At 41.1% G+C, this 17070-nt stretch overlaps 1 protein-coding gene across 3 annotated transcripts in view; it reads right to left on the bottom strand.

Annotated features, from left to right (window-relative positions):
• anks1b (ankyrin repeat and sterile alpha motif domain containing 1B) overlaps positions 1 to 17070 on the bottom strand; it is a 278973-nt gene that overhangs the window by 260490 nt on the left and 1413 nt on the right. The gene's annotated exons all lie outside the window — the stretch shown is intronic.

The raw sequence follows: 17070 nt of genomic DNA, 5'->3' as shown, positions 1-17070 counted from the left end.
GTAGAGGAATTTGTGAATTTCTGTTAGAAATCTGTGAGGTTCTGTTAGAGCTGGATGCAAGTAAAAGTGAATTATTTCTGTAGATGTAAAAAGATTGGAAAAACAGGCAACAGATTTGTGATTTTCCCTGATTTATCATGGTTAATTGTCTTATCACCACAAACAGATTGGACACAATGGCCGACTTTACCCCATTCCATTATAAACTGATGACAGACTGATGTTAAACCCGGTTTCAATCTTTGAAGGAGCCATTTCAAAGATAATCAGTGTGATAATGGTTGCAAAAATGTTGGTTTTGCCGCAGTCTCCGTGACTGTAACATTAGACCTCACTGAAGTCGTCACTTAAAAAGAAGATTGCACGCAGATCTGAGTATACAGCTACAACGGTCTAAACGGATTGCTAGCTACATCTGTAGTTTAGACTGCTATAAGAAATAAAGGCAGTGGGTTGAAAAGCTCAAAATTTCAAGAGTCCTCTTCCAGTTTACCAAAGCAGTACTGTAAAAATGTTGGACAGTTCAAAAGAGGCTCAAATTCAGTGCTGTAAACCGACAGATATATTCCTTCTGTAATTCCATACATTCTTCTTTTAAAACCGCACACCTGCATTACCCATGATGCTAGCTGTAACTAACATAGCCTCAGACTGCTAGCTTCAAGCTGATGATAAGAGAAAGCTAAAGCAGTGTCCAGAGCCCAGATATTTTTCTTTTTCAAACTTCACAGACATTATGCAACTCCCTTGGGCACTTTTTGCTCTCATATATAGTTAGAATCTGATCTGAGACCGTAAACTTTGAAGTGTTTTATCATTAACATAGCTATAAACATATTAGCCATGTTTTAGAATAGCATAGAAAGGCCTTTATTCTCATGCTACATGTACAATGAAATTGTGGTCGCCAGGAAAAAACATTTAAAGGAAAAACAAAGACAAGACAGGGTGTCATGATGCAAGGGGGATCTTCTCACAGATATATATGTATATACTTATGAGAAAAAAAAACAATTGACAAAAAAGTAAGAAGCAGAGAAGTGGATGGAAAGGAAAAGTTGGGGGAAAAGAAGGGAATGAGTCAAAGGATGTGTGCAGGTTACAGTTCTAATTTGCAGACCTGTCCCTCAGGGTTGCCAGGTGTGTGAATGCATAACATGCACTGCCTGAACCCATAGACATATCACCTTCATACCCAGCTCCAGACCTTTCTATCATTCCTTCTCCTTCCTCCCACACACAAAAGCCTTTTACCCCTCCAGATATTTTTTTCCATACATATTTCTCTGTTTCCTTCCCATTCTTCTTTTTTTCCAGGGAGGGGGCTGACTACCTCCTCCAAGGACGCAAGGAAAAAGCAAAACACAAAATCCTTCCCTTCCCCATCCCCCGGGTCTCTGCCTTTTCCCCAAAATAATGCACCACAGGCAAACCTAATCATGGCAAAGAAAGCTTTTTGGGATACTGATTTGTCTTTCCATCAGTCAAAAGAATCTTGCACTTAACCATCATGCATAAAACAATCTGCAGGATAATTCACACCCGGCTGCTTTCTGAGCCTCGGTGCTTGTAGGAGATAAGTGAATTCAGAATTTAGTGGTAGTGGAAAGCAAAATGAGGACTAGGTGAATGATATATTCTCCATTTTCTTTTAAGGGTTTAAGGCCAGCTAAATATTTTATAATTTTTTTTTAGAAGACTCATTCATCACGTAGTTCACATTGGCCAGGGGACTGTTGGAATATGAGGGACGATTCTGTGGCGAGAGAGAGTTATGGAAGGAGTCCAGATATCGGGGCTCATTATCAAGAAGATGGAGAACGCTGGTGATGGAGTTAGAAATGTATGGGAGAAGAGAGTTGAATTGCAGGCACCAGATGAGGCTCCATCTGCATTCAGAGTGGGGTTAAGTAGGAGAAGTTGTCACCATCGAAAAACGAATATAACTTTTTGAATTTGCTGGTCAACTTCTTCAATAAACTTTTAAAAACTTTGAAAGTCCAGTCACCTCTTATGGATGGAAGTAAAACTACGTTACAGAACTAAGTTATTATCTTATATCATCCAGGCTTGACCCTGGGGTGGGTGACACCTACATGCTCTTTGTTTTGAGACTGTAGAGTGGTTACTGCTGATGTTGTAATTAGATTTTGCACATATATCTCTAGTCTCCAGAAGATGACTGATTTGGTAGCATGTGAAGGGTCTCCTTGTTACCCAAAAAGTGATAAAAGCTTAAAAGCTTTTCCTTTACCAATTGGAGAGGGGGGGGGGGGGGGGGGGGGGGGGGAGTAAGAGCTCTATTCTTTATGCAGAGGGTGAAGAATAGAGCACGACCAGTTTATTGGTGGATTAATCAGCAACCCGATATTATCTGCCTGTATTAGATATTTGCCAATCTATTGGTATCAGCATTTACAGAGATAGAGAGACACCCTTCAACCATGTTATGCGTGTTGATGTTGCATAGCTTGTGCCCACCAGAGGGCACTCTGCAACCTTAGCTCTGGAGCTCTGGAGCATCACAAACATTAACTAGCCAAGCAGAGTCGGATTGAGTATAAACAAGTACAAAAATATACCTTTAACTAACAAACGTCAGGGAAATTGGTATTAGGTTTAGGTTTTTGTTTCGTAGTTTGTGCTGCGTTTTGCTCTGTATGAGCTGATTGGAGAAGTAATTGGCTACATAAGCTACACCTGGACCCAGTTACCTTGGTTTTAAAAGCGCCCTCCTTTCTACTTTCTACCTCCCTTTTGCTCACTGCCCTGATTTGAATACCAGCTTCCTTAATTAGATCAACTTAGCTACAGCGTGTGTTTTTGAGTTGTTTTGCTTTCTACAGGCCACACACCCATGCATGCCTTACACTGCTGACTTACTGACAAATATTTCTCTTTAATTATGCTACATAAAATAATTTATCCATTACTTGCAACTACCTCATCCACTCTCCCTCTTTTGTTGCAGCTTATGAGCTGGGTTATGACATTGCGTCTGACAGAAAAATATAATATAAATCAGCCAATATTTCAGAATATCAGATTTTTAATTAAATTCATTTTATTTACATAAAGGAGCTGCATAATGCAAAGTAAAGACCCTACAATAATTCTGAGAAACCATCCAAACTGACCCCCCTAGCAAGCACTTGGAGAGAGCGGTAAGGAAAAACTCCCTTCTCACAGGAAGAACCCGACGGCAGAACCAGGCTTAGGGTGTGGCAGCTGTCTGTTGTGACCGGTTAGGGTGAGGGGAGGAAGACCGGATGAAAAACGCATTGTGGAAGGGAGCCAGAGATTAATGATAACTAATAACTGAACATTTTTAAATAAGCAAACATCAACATGGTCTTAAAATATCATTTGGGGTCATGCATTTCACTGACAGCTAGTTTGCGCAAATTACCAAGAATTTGCATTGCGCTGTATATCATTTCTTGCATCCACTCAGGGTCTTTATGGTTACAATGCAAGGCACACCCTATCATTCTTCACTTCTATTTCAAGTGTGAAAGCAGCAAAGGCACCAACAGTGTACTAAAATAACCCTCTGACACAAAAAAATTAATACATTTAACTAGGTAAAGCTCCATTATTCTGCCTGTCTAAAGTTTAACTATTAATAAACCACATCTGATTACAGGTTCTATATTATCACAACTACAACATATGAAAGACTATTGTACACAAGGACACCCGAGTCGCTTCTGGCCCACAAAATCCAACGTGTGTGTCGGTTATGTGTGGGTGGATATGGAAAGTATACAAGTGCCTGAATACATTATATCTGTATGTACAATGATGATGCATCTACCAGCCAGTAGCACATCACACACTGAGTGTGTGTTCCTATGTGACACAGAGACCATGAGAGAAAAAGACAATAAAAAGGCAACTGTTGGCATCCTTCTGGGAAATGTGTGTATCCCATGGGAGGCTATCAGCTCAAGGTAGTTCACTTCCTGGTTGCATTCCCTCACAGTTAGCACCAAGGAGAGGAAGATGAGTGGGGAAGCAATTACACACCATCACAGCCAAGATAGGTATTTCTGACACACACACACACGCGTGCGCGAACCGTAAACTCATCACACATACAGGTAAAGGCCAGTGTTATCCACACATATGGTGACAAATTACATAAGACACCTGTGAGAAGCAATATGCCAGGAGAGCACACAATCTGAATTCATATTTAATATTCATACGGGGTCTTTTTGTGACAGGCTGGGGAGGTGTTCAGTCACACACTAATCTGAGGTGATTAGCTGTGGGTACGTGTGTGTGCGGGGGTGAGAAAGAGAAACCGAGGGAGCGCAGCATAATTGGGAAAACTCCATATTTGCATAGACTGGAGATGAAAGAGTTCCTGGAGTTTTTTCATCAATAAACGTGCTAAAGAGCGGTGCAATATGCTTGAAATCACACTCTGCTGCTCGCCTTCTCCGTGTCATTTCATATGTATTTTTCACATGTGCGCTTAGTGCATGTGTGTGCACACAGATAATGTGTACATTAGTGGTGAACATTCATGTTTCTTTAATGTCTATTCTTATTTATACTGCAGTTGAGACACGGTATCGATCTGCACCAGTTCTGAGGGATATATAGGATTATAAAACAAAAATCTAGACACATTACTAAATACATTTAAATGTAAATACTACATTTTTCATTTTGTACACAAACACACACAGCATATGGTACTGAAAAAACAAAACAAAAGTATCTGTTGAGTATACTACAATAGCAGAAGTCCTTCCCCAAACTGTGGTGTTAAATTAGGAAGTGCAATACTAGGCTAAGACACAAAATGAAGAAGAGTTAGTTTTACAACTTCAGGTCTGTAAAGAATATTGTAATTCTAAAAAATAAAAAAAATAAAAAATAAAAATAATTGTGCGACGACATTTGAACCAAAGCTTCAAACAGCCTCATTCTGTGTTGTTATCTAACCACATGTAAATCTGGCTCTCAAGCAAAGCTGGTGCCTAGTTTACCTAATTTTCACAGTTGCAATGAAAATGCCAACTGGAATGTGTAAAGAGGTTTTCGGTTCCTGAGTGCTACTGTCAAAGGTCTAAAGTTTGCAGGTCTATTTGGACAGGAGGAGACAGGAGACATATACAGTAAGTACAGCAGGCCAAAAATACCTAAAAGCAGCACTGCCAATTTTAATGGATGTTTACAAAAGAACTGAGGATTTACTTCCAGAGCAGTGGTTTCGATCATATGTCTCACTGTCTGACGCCTAGTTTGAAAAAACTAAATGTTCACGCTTTTAACACCAAAAGCACCAAAGATACTGAATATATGCACAAACATTTAATTTAAAAGCTCCATTAAAAAAAATCTATGTCCAAAGTAGTTCAAACCAACAAGACACACGCTTACATGCATAATTTCCCTGCAGTGCCCTCCAGCGTAGCCCTTGCCCTAACCACATAACAACATTAGCATTTCTAGCCCTCTTCTCTCCACATCTTATCTACTTCAAAAGCAGCGCTTCATTAAATACTGCCATCTATCAGAGAGCGGGGAGCCGAGTGGAATGCGTGTGTCTCCACAACACATGCAGTGTTATGTGGGGTCACGCACACTTGTAGATTAGTGTGACAGCCTGGACGTCACACCTCTCCCCCCACTCGCCTCTCCTCTGGCTGCTGCCTGTGTGTCTTCTTCACTCAGTATCACCGCGTTTTGCCCTTCAAGACGAGACTCAACATGACCAGAGGAGCAAGTGTGCAAAATCTACTTATGTAAAGGGGAAGTCGTGAAACAATTAAATTAACTCCTGGTAATGGATTTAGCATGCGTTACATTTTTTTCATGACATATTTTTATAGAAAGTTTACTTGAACAAATAACTAATCTTCCAGCTGGCGGTGGTTAGCAGTGTCGCTTCCCAGAAAAAAGGTCCTGGGTTCGAATCCGCTGGCCGAGCCTTTCTGTGTGGCGTTTGCATATTCTCTCTGTGCAAGTGTGGGTTCACTGGCAGTCAAGGGCAGTGAAAGGAAGCATGTTAGGTTAACATTTGAGTCTTAATTGAGAGTAGGCATGAACTGTCAGTCTCTAAGCATTAGCCATGTGATGGGCGAACTGTCAAAAGTGGGCACTGGGATAGGCTCCAGTCGATGGATGAATTTTTCTTTCATCTCAGGCTACATTATGTTTATGTATTTAATATGGAAAGAGCCCAAGTGTCCCAGACTAAATCTAAATCTAGCACATCTTGTTGCCAAATTTGTAATTAATAACTCACCAAATCCCCAAGAGTGTACTCGGGCCCAAAGTTGGCCCGAGTCCCGCTAACCAAAGCTAGATCTCAGCCAGTATTAGTCCTATCCTGCACAGCCAAACTCAAATCAAATCTGGCAGTGATACTACTGTATATTTGCCATCTACTGCCAAAACACTGCACTATTTTAGGTCCGATTCAGTACTTATCTCTCTGCTGAGGTGAGACAAGGTGAGCCTATCATAGCTTAATTACTGTGCACATAATCTTGATTCGTTTCTGCACAATATTAACTTTATTTATGTCCATTTCACTTTCTGAACTTTTTTGCCATCGTGTAGTTACAAAAATCCAGTGCAGCAAATTGTCATTAGGCCAGTTTGGAATGTGCGTATGAAGCACATTTTTTTCTTTTATATTTCCCCATTTCTCTAATCTCATTTTCATTATGTTGTTACACACTTCACCATCAAATTGGAGTCAGTAAGTGTCAGGATAAGTGCTTAAGTTCAAGTGGGAACAGCTGTAGTCTGAACACATCTTAACAGATCTAAATCAACGGCACACTGCAGTGCTAATTTACTTATTCATAGTGCTGGTGCAAAGCTGCTAATTCTTAATGCTCAATTTTTGTCTCTATTTGCGGTTTAGCATGTAGCAATCATCATCTGGAGAACACAGCTTTGACACATTTCCCTACACCACTTTATCACCGTTTCACCGGGGACGACACAATGCTACATTTCCTCTTCGAATAGAGGACTCAACCAGGACAACACTAATAAATCCCAGTTTGTACTTGTAGTGGCAGGCGGCGCAGCGGATTCCCCGAATTCCCCATTTGCCACCGTCAACCAACACGATGTTGCACCGACGAATGATGGGTAAAAGATGCTCCTACATACTGATAACAGATGTAGAGCGGCATGAGATGCGAGTCAGAGAAAAAGCGAAAGAGACGTAGAGAGGGGGAGGTGGTTTTTGATAAGATAGGAGAAGGTAGGGAGCAGAGGGAGGAGAAAATGATAAAGGACAACAGTAGGGAGGCTTGATCGTCTGTCTCTGGAGAGGGATAGAGGGAGGAGAGAGATTGTGGAGTGGAGTGAGTGATGGAGAGGAAGCCAGGAAGATATTGACAGAGAATCCAGGGCACCAGATGGAGTGAGCGAGACAAAGGGGAAAAAAGAGCTCGGAGACTGAGACAAAAACCAAAGATTTAGATAGAGAGAAGAACAAAGGCAGACAGAGGCTTAGAGTGCAGCAGAGAAAAATCCAGTGTGTGTCTGTCTGACTTAGTGAATATGGAGGTCTCAGTTTCTTGGCAGACCGCTGCAGCAGAACTTGGCCCGGACCCTAATGGAGATGTAAGAAGTCTCTGAGTTTGATCTCTCTCTCACACACACACACACACACACACACCATCTCAATCAGTCTGGCTCCGGACAACCTCAATGCACTGACACCACAGTTAAACCAAACTTAAGCAAAACTTCACTATATAAGTATAGTGCGTAACACAAACGTAGCAGCTTTTCAAGGTCGTGTGGCAACTGAACTTTTTTCAAAAGTAAATACTGACTAATTAAAGTAATGAATAAATACTATTTGTAGCACATATAAGCTTCATGTGGGAACATGTGGGAAAATAAAATCCCAGTAAAGGTATAAATATCTGATTTGGTTGCCAAAATATCAAGAAACAGTGTTTATTAAAGGGAACCCCCTAATTTATGTTTTTCTCCCACTAGCAAACTATGACATCACTGTTGGATGCAATTACAAGAGCGACCAGAGACCCATTTGACCGCAGCCAGTCTCACCCATTAGTGGTGCTGGGTGTGGTCAGAGGTGAAGCAGGTTGAATCTATGAACCACAAACAGTCTGGTGCTAATTACTCTCTAACCATGTTCATAGCTGCATTCATTTGTTTCTCTTGCTTTGCCACAGTAAAGCGTAACAGTAATTATAGAAATATGAAGGCAAATGTGTGGTTTTCATACATTTTTCCATAATTAAATTTAAAAAATGAATACATTAAAAAATAAATAAAAGTGCTTTCTAAACGCACCACCGGTCATTGCCTCGCGGAGTGATATGTACTGTGCTTCAACATAGTATTACCGTGTTATGTGTGTATAACCTCTTAGGTTTTGTGGATGTTATACATGGTTATGCTGAGGATATGTCGGCCAATTTCCACTGGAAATGCGTTTTGGTTAAACTGTCAGCAAGGAATTTGCACTGTTAAATTTTTATATAACTTTAATGCACATTAAAAAAAAACAGCTGCTTGTTTAAGTGAAAATACATTGATGGGTTTTTTTGGTTTTTTGCACTAATAAAGTTGTGGAGTTGTAAAGTATTTTGTCTAGTGTCAATTATATCTCCAGTTATATCGTTATCGCAAATTTTCAAATGTATATCGTAATAAATATTTTTGGTCATATCGCCCTGCTCTAATTGTAATGTATTATGATAGTTACACTAATATAATACCTGGTATCTTTTGGAAGAATAGCCTTCATACCACCAACAGGATTCCTGCCATTTGCATGTAAATCCCTTTAATATTTGATCAGTAGCAGCAATTCCACACATCAAAAATTGTTCTTGGTCTAATTAGCATTCGAAGCAAACATATTCAAACCATAATTTTGACTGGTAAAATTTTTAATTACAAAAATGTATAATTCAGTTTGCACAAAATTAACAATTCATTTCTAACAGCAAGAAATGCTCCTTTCAGATGTGTTTGTTAGAATGTCAGTTTTTTATTTCAGCAATTAAATTCCTACTCATGCGATCATTCGAGACATCAGCAATTTTTCATCAATAGAAATCTAGATAATAAAATAATAATAATCCTGGCCAGCTAAAATTAAATTATTGACATGTTGCTTAAATTTGAAATCTAATTTCATATGTTTTCAACACAATTACAAATCAACCCAGATTGTTTTTTGTTTATCATCCAGTCACAAGTGCTAATATATTCAGTTTACCATCATATTTAGTCACGTAAGCACAGCTATTGTTTGCAAAAAGACACAAATCCAATATAAAGTCAATAAGATCAACTGTTCTCAATAGCATAACTATATGTTCTAGCTTTATATGGTTATATACAGTGGGGCAAAAAAGTATTTAGTCAGCCACCGATTGTGCAAGTTCCCCCACTTAAAATGATGACAGAGGTCAGTAATTTGCACCAGAGGTACACTTCAACTGTGAGAGACAGAATGTGAAAAAAAAATCCATGAATTCACATGATAGGATTTGTAAAGAATTTATTCATAAATCAGGGTGGAAAATAAGTATTTGGTCACCTCAAACAAGGAAAATCTCTGGCTCTCACAGACCTGTAACGTCTTCTGTAAGAAGCTTTTCTGTCCCCCACTCGTTACCTGTATGAATGGCACCTGTTTGAACTCATCATCTGTATAAGACACCTGTCCACAGCCTCAAACAGTCAGACTCCAAACTCCGCCATGGCCAAGACCAAAGAGCTTTCGAAGGACACCAGGAAAAGTATTGTAGACCTGCACCAGACTGGGAAGAGTGAATCTACAATAGGCAAGCAGCTTGGTGTGAAAAAAATCAACTGTGGGAGCAATCATCAGAAAATGGAAGACATACAAGACCACTGATAATCTCCCTCGATCTGGGGCTCCACGCAAGATCTCATCCCGTGGGGTCAAAATGATCATGAGAACGGTGAGCAAAGATCCCAGAACCACACGGGGGGACCTGGTGAATGACCTGCAGAGAGCTGGGACCAAAGTAACAAAGGTCACCATCAGTAACACACTACAACGGCAGGGAATCAAATCCCGCAGTGCCAGACGTGTTCCGCTGCTGAAGCCAGTGCATGTCCAGGCCCGTCTGAAGTTTGCCAGAGAGCACATGGATGATACAGCAGAGGATTGGGAGAATGTCATGTGGTCAGATGAAACCAAAGTAGAACTTTTTGGTATAAACTCAACTCGTCGTGTTTGGAGGATGAAGAATACTGAGTTGCATCCCAAGAACACCATACCTACTGTGAAGCATGGGGGTGGAAACATCATGCTATGGGGCTGTTTTTCTGCCAAGGGGACAGGACGACTGATCCGTGTTAAGGACAGAATGAATGGGGCCATGTATCGTGAGATTTTGAGCCAAAACCTCCTTCCATCAGTGAGAACTTTGAAGATGAAACGAGGCTGGGTCTTCCAACATGACAATGATCCAAAACACACCGCCCGGGCAACAAAGGAGTGGCTCCGTAAGAAGCATTTGAAAGTCCTGGAGTGGCCTAGCCAGTCTCCAGACCTCAACCCCATAGAAAATCTGTGGCGGGAGTTGAAAGTCCGTGTTGCTCGGCGACAGCCCCAAAACATCACTGCTCTCGAGAAGATCTGCATGGAGGAATGGGCCAAAATACCAGCTACTGTGTGTGCAAACCTGGTAAAGACCTATAGTAAACGTTTGACCTCTGTTATTGCCAACAAAGGTTATGTTACAAAGTATTGAGTTGTATTTTTGTTATTGACCAAATACTTATTTTCCACCCTAATTTATGAATAAATTCTTTACAAATCCTACCATGTGGATTCATGGATTTTTTTTTCACATTCTGTCTCTCACAGTTGAAGTGTACCTCTGGTGCAAATTACTGACCTCTGTCATCATTTTAGGTGGGGGAACTTGCACAATCGGTGGCTGACTAAATACTTTTTTGCCCCACTGTAACTATTGTGGGATTTAAAATTTTACCCAAATCTTCTAAAATATCTTGCTCATGCAATTCTATAATACCAACTGTGATCATTACAAGAGTATTTCCTTCTTTGTGTTTTCACTGATTCATTGCTTGCTGAGTCTCCCGTTTTCCTGCATTGATGCAGTTTAAAACAAGTGCAGGGTCAGAAAATAGCTATGTAAATGAAAGATAATCTTTAACTTTTTTATATTATTGATGCCATCAGCACTATTGCCTCAAAGCAAGAAGGTCTTGGGTTCAAATCCACCAATGATTTCTCTCTGGATATTCCTCCTTCTCTCCACAGTCCAGAGACTTCCAGCAAGCTTTTCAATATATGACCTATGAATAATTTAAAAAACTGAGCAGACCAATCAGCACAAGCACTGCTTAAGCCAAGTTCCATACAGCATCTGGACAAATATATCAATATCATATCTGCAACTGGCAGAGTCCAGCGAGTCTCCTCATTTTATTTTTCTAATTTAGCGGCTTGCCTCTTTAAAAATTCAACTTGTTAAATCATTTTTTTAATTTACCTACAGGTCCCTGAAGACCTGCAGTTGCATGGTCAATGTTATGTAGAACAAAGCCCTGGTGTTGAGGTCTCCATGACAACACACACATTCATGTGATGGGAGTTTCTCCCGGTGAATATATTGGTAATCGTTGGCCTCACTGTGGCTGGATGAATATTTAGGACATGTTAACCAACTGCTTAAACCATATGCACAACAACTAACGACACACAAATACTCTTAAGTTGTGAGTCTGTATGTTTGTGTGTGTGTGCGCATGTGTGTCTATGTCCTTAAATGACTTGCATTCTCCAGAATTAACCTTTGACCAGTCCATGTCGCCTGCACCACATGCAGCTCATCAATTCCTCCATCAGCTCTCACTCTTACTGCTCTGCGCACACAAACACACATCTGTGAATGCTAGCAGTGATTATGCAAGGATAATGGTTATGTCACACACTTAAGTCTCACAAAGAGCCACATCCAAGCACAAAGGGGCTGCTATCCACACTTGGGTTTTGGTTGTGTGATTTGCCGTTTCCTGAAACAGAGAGCCGAAGTGCTGCGGCTGTGAAGCAACTTGAGAAAAATAAACAGATTTGTGGGTTTCTTTCTCACTCTTCATCCTCATTGGACAACATGTCATACAGCTACAGACACACACACACACAGAGCCCCATGCTGTGTGCTAAAAAGAGTGATCCGCCTAAAAACTCCAACACAAGCACGGGAAAGAATCAGAAAATAAAAGCCAGGGAGACCGCCTGTGAGGATGCCAATTAAAACAGACAGCCCATACAGGAGGAGTGTGTGCATGTGTGCCCTCTGGGAGTCACTTCTCTCCTCTTATGGGGTGTCTGTTTGCTAAGGAGAAGGAAAGTAAACACACCTATCCCCCCACCCCCCTCACACACACACACACACACACACACACACACACACAAGAAGGGCTTTCCCCTAATGTTATTGAGTTAGAGCGAGCGAGAGTGAAGAGGGATCATCCGCCATCTGCCGAATCATGAGTCACTCTCTTTGTGCGTATCAGCTTTCAATCACCATCACCCCATCAGAGTCAATACTCTGTCTCGCATGCATTTATCCTCATTTCTCTTTATGAGGCACCGCACAAAGAAAATGATGTGTACAATAACAGCATGTCATCACAAATTCATCTTCAGTGCTAATATCAGCCCATGTGCAACACTGCTTGAAGTAAAAGTACACATTCTGATACTTTATCCCCTCACAGCAGTATCAGGGACTCACACACTATCATTTTGATTTATTTTTTTTTTTGTTCATTAAAAAATAAAGACTGTCAACCTGCTTAAATAAAACATTTACAATGCAGCATCTTACTACTTCAAAGAAGACAGTCCAATATAATATAATATAATATAATATAATGAAGCCTTGTTTTTGTATTCAAAAATACTCCAAACGGCTCTTTAATTTATGTTGCTCACCCCCAAAAATCAGCTTTATGGAAAAAGTTGGGGTTTTGCTGTTTAGAAATATTGGCCAAATGTATTTAAACCAGTTATTTTTTGCTTTCTCTTCCTTTTTAAGTTCCAATTTCCTTCGGGGCCAACATTCGGGATCAATAAAGTTTTATTAAATTGAACTGAATAAAAAGGAACTATCCACAAAAAAAGAAGAAGCCACCTTCAGAACTTAGCATTGCCATTATCTAGAGATAGTTCTGCTTTGGGGCATTTGATACGCACAGAAGCTGTTTGTCTACCACTATTGAATAACACGTTAACTACATACGTGGCGTGATCAGATTAGATGCTAATGCTCCAACAGGACAAAAATGCACAGCTTCAGCGAAATATATGAAATGAGGACCAGCGCAAACTCTGACAAGTGAAGCTGGCGTGTCACAAGTCCAACAAAAAAATGCACAATGAGTAAGGTAAAAAAAAAAACACCAAAGAATAGGTTTAAAAGCCAGAAACCAGGACATGGCATTTCATATAAAAAAAGGATATGATAAAAGGTTTTGTCTTCTCTGAACAACTGCCACAAAGAGGAGGCACATTTGTTAAAATTAGACATTGGCCACTCTGAGTCACTGGCTTGGTGTCAGTGCCAGGACTGATTTGATTAAGCAGCTCAGCTTTCAACCAGACATGACCAATCCCCGAGGTCTGTTTTTCATATTCACAAAACTCTGATGTGCCACTAATACAGGCTCTCTGTAAATTATGCAACATTATGTAACGTAAATATTACAAGGACGTGCAGCTGTAAGTGTTTCGGGGACGGTTTTTATTATTTATTGTTCCCTCCCAGCACAGACAAACCAGCCACCGTGTACAGTACGGGTCATCTAGATGAGAATGTGGCCCATTAAAGAGTGATGAGATCATCCACTATTGATTTTCCACCGTGCACGTGTGTTCATGTGGAGCACTCCACGCCACAAAACTGCAGCAAAGGATCGCCTTCTCTACATCCTCCTCTAGTGTGTTTATACAGTACGTGTGCGCCTAATGTTCGTGTCCCACTTGGCGGTTTAGTGCGATTCTTTCAGAGGAACCTCATGACTTAGGAATGCCGTGAATGGCTCAGAGGCCTTAAGATGGGAAAGTATGCATCGATTTTGGAGATCATTCCCACAACATTAGCCTGCACTCGCTCCTCCGATCACTATGACCTCTCTGTTGACTCATTCATCTGCTAAAGCACAAAAAGCTCTCTATTAGGAGGTGTGTCACACATCTGGTCACACACACATGACTCTAACAAGACTGCCACATCTGTGCGTGTCTGCGTGTTTGTGTGTGTGTAGCCTATGGGAGTTTTCAGGCATCTCCTCAGGGGCCTGTGTCTTGACTGAATAAAAGTCAAGTATGTGTAACAGCAGACATAACTCACTGAAAATGACCTGTAGACATACAGTATTTCCACCCATAATGCATCTGACTGACCTCGACTTCACCCTTCAAATTAATCATGTTTCATTCTAGCTACTGCGCTTTGTTTCTCATGCTGTAATGACCTAAACACTCCACCTCTTACCACCCCCACCCCCTCAGTGGAAAATCTGGCTTTTCACCCTTCGATAAATTAAACTCCCAAACCTAATTCATAAAGTAAACACGATACGGAACAATGTGTACAGTTCTAGGACATCAGAGATGAGATACAGACAGTAACAAACTGGGTGTCGTTGTTTAGTTAAATCCCTTTTATCAACACACATTTTTGTAGACAGGATAAAGAAACGCCATCGTCCAAACTAATGTTAATTTACTTTTAAATATGACAAAACGAAGAATCCATAACACAGCACCATGAACAGGGTTTCGGGCATACGAAGGGAAAGTCCACACAGAAACAGAGTAGCAGAGATGCACTAACCAGAAAGCATGGAAATCAAATCAATCAGTCAATGAAATTCAGTGACGTGTAGTGGCGACAACCAAAATAAATATTAGTAATGTGAATTGGGTATATCCCAAGTTAAACGTCTTAAATTTACCAATGTACAACATCCCAACTCTCACCTATGGTCACAAGTTCTGGGTAGTGAAAAGCAGGAAAAACTCCTAATTTGGCAAAGCAACTTAAAGCCCAATATCCAGACCTCTTCTGAGAATTCAAGGGGAGTTTTAATTCAACATGATCAATGAGCTTCTTCTGATGGATGGCCGAGCTCAACATTAGGGATAAGGTGAGGAGCTTGGCCATTCGGAAGGAGCTCAGAGTACAGCTGCCGTTCCCCAACATTGAAAGGAGCCAGTTGAGGTAATTCGGGCATCTGACCAGAATGGTGGCAGGTGCCTCACAGGTGAGGTGTTCTGGGCATGTCTCACCTAGAGGAGGCCTTGGAGCAGACCCAGGACACGCTGGTGAGATTATATCTCATGGCTGGTTTAGAAGACTTGGATAAGTGACAGGAGGAGGATGGATGGAGGTTATGTTTAAGTACACTGAGTAATCATTTTGTTGAAGTATCCGATTGGCTATCGAGAATCATGTAATTCTACTGGCATCCATAATGACTACATTTCTGGTATCGCGACATCTCTTTTGCAGATACGATCAGCTGAAACGAGTTTCCTGTGTTGGTTGCTTGGCTCAGCATTAGAGATGAGATGATGAGCGCAGACATCCGCAGGGAGCTCAGAATAGAATCACAGTGAGAGGGTTTGGGCATCTGATCTGGTTGCCTCCCTGATGCCTTCCTTTGGAGATTTTCCTCACCTATCTAGAGAGACACCCTCAGAACTCACTGAAGAGATTATATAATTCATCTAACACTTCATGGGAGCACTTTGGGATCCCCGAGGATGAACTGGAATAGCATGTAGCTACTACAACCAACTTTGCATAAGCAGAAGATAATAAATGTATGGTTGTGTGGATGGATTACTCTAACGAGACAACATCCTCTCCAATTGTGAACGTTCAGTCAGCCGGCTCCTGTCCTCACACACTCGTGTTTCACTTGCCGGCTCTCTACTACAGAAGACTTTTGCCACCAATGAACCAAAAAGAAGAACAAGAGCGAGCAAACAGGTTCACCAACTCCTTCCTCTACCTAAACAAAAAGTCAGTTACTTTATTATCTCAGAGAGGAAATTAGCATCCAAAAACAGAAGAACACAAATACATGGGATCAACTAAATGCAGAACATGACCACAGGTATCATAATGAGGAGTGAAGCAAAAATCTGTCCTGTCTTGATCACAACTTGTTGCAGCCAGCGGGGAGCTTCTCTCTCTTTTTCTATTACATGTATTATTCACACAACAAGGGCTGCAGAAATTATCACCAACTGCACATAACAGACACCATGTGCTGTGATTCCTCTCTGTGCTTTTACACTTGGGCTGAATGTCTCAAAGCACGGCTGTCTCTCCCATTTCTTTGGGTTGTGAAGACACTAATCTTCAGATCTGGCTGTCTTCGAATGTAGCTAACGTCTGACTAATTAAACAGAACTTGAATCACGATGTCTCTATTTGAATAAGGACTCTTTAAGACCCTGACAGAGGTGCTGACACCTGTAGTGGACTGGTTTGTCTTCCCCCTGCAAGCATGCGACCTTATCCCAGTCATGAGACGTTCTGCTCGGGAAGCCTGAGGCTGTACTCTTCCCAAACGCCCCCCTTCTTTGATCTCCTAATCACCTGGCTCAGCCTGGGCCCGAAAAGCGAGCAGGGAGCGGCTGCAGGGGCAGGAGGAGGACAATAATAACCACAGCAGTTGCTCTGGAAGGGAGATTTAAACCTTTTTTTTTTTTTTTTTTTTTTTTTGGGGGGGGGGGGGGGGGGGTCATTTAAAGGTTGTAGTTTCACGCTACAATGTGATCACGCCCCAGCATACCGAAACTAATGAATTTACCTGTTATGCATCATTCAAGGTTACAAGGTGAGATCTGGAGCCTCTGAACACAGTGCCACCTGTTAACCTGACAACAAACAGCATTTCCTGACACCGCTCACGTACCTCTTCGTGTTTGAAGAAGCAGCCAGTTCGAGTGAAATCCACATCCCCTTTTGTTACAGGATCCAGTGTTTGTTTACCATTTGTCTTCTCACAAAGAAGCAC

This window comes from Rhamphochromis longiceps, linkage group LG17, assembly GCF_057381845.1.
Source record: "Rhamphochromis longiceps isolate RC_006_pf linkage group LG17, R_longiceps_female_GT1.1, whole genome shotgun sequence".
In the NCBI taxonomy this organism is placed as follows: Eukaryota; Metazoa; Chordata; class Actinopteri; order Cichliformes; family Cichlidae; genus Rhamphochromis; species Rhamphochromis longiceps.
This window is presented reverse-complemented; position numbering and strand designations above follow the sequence as displayed.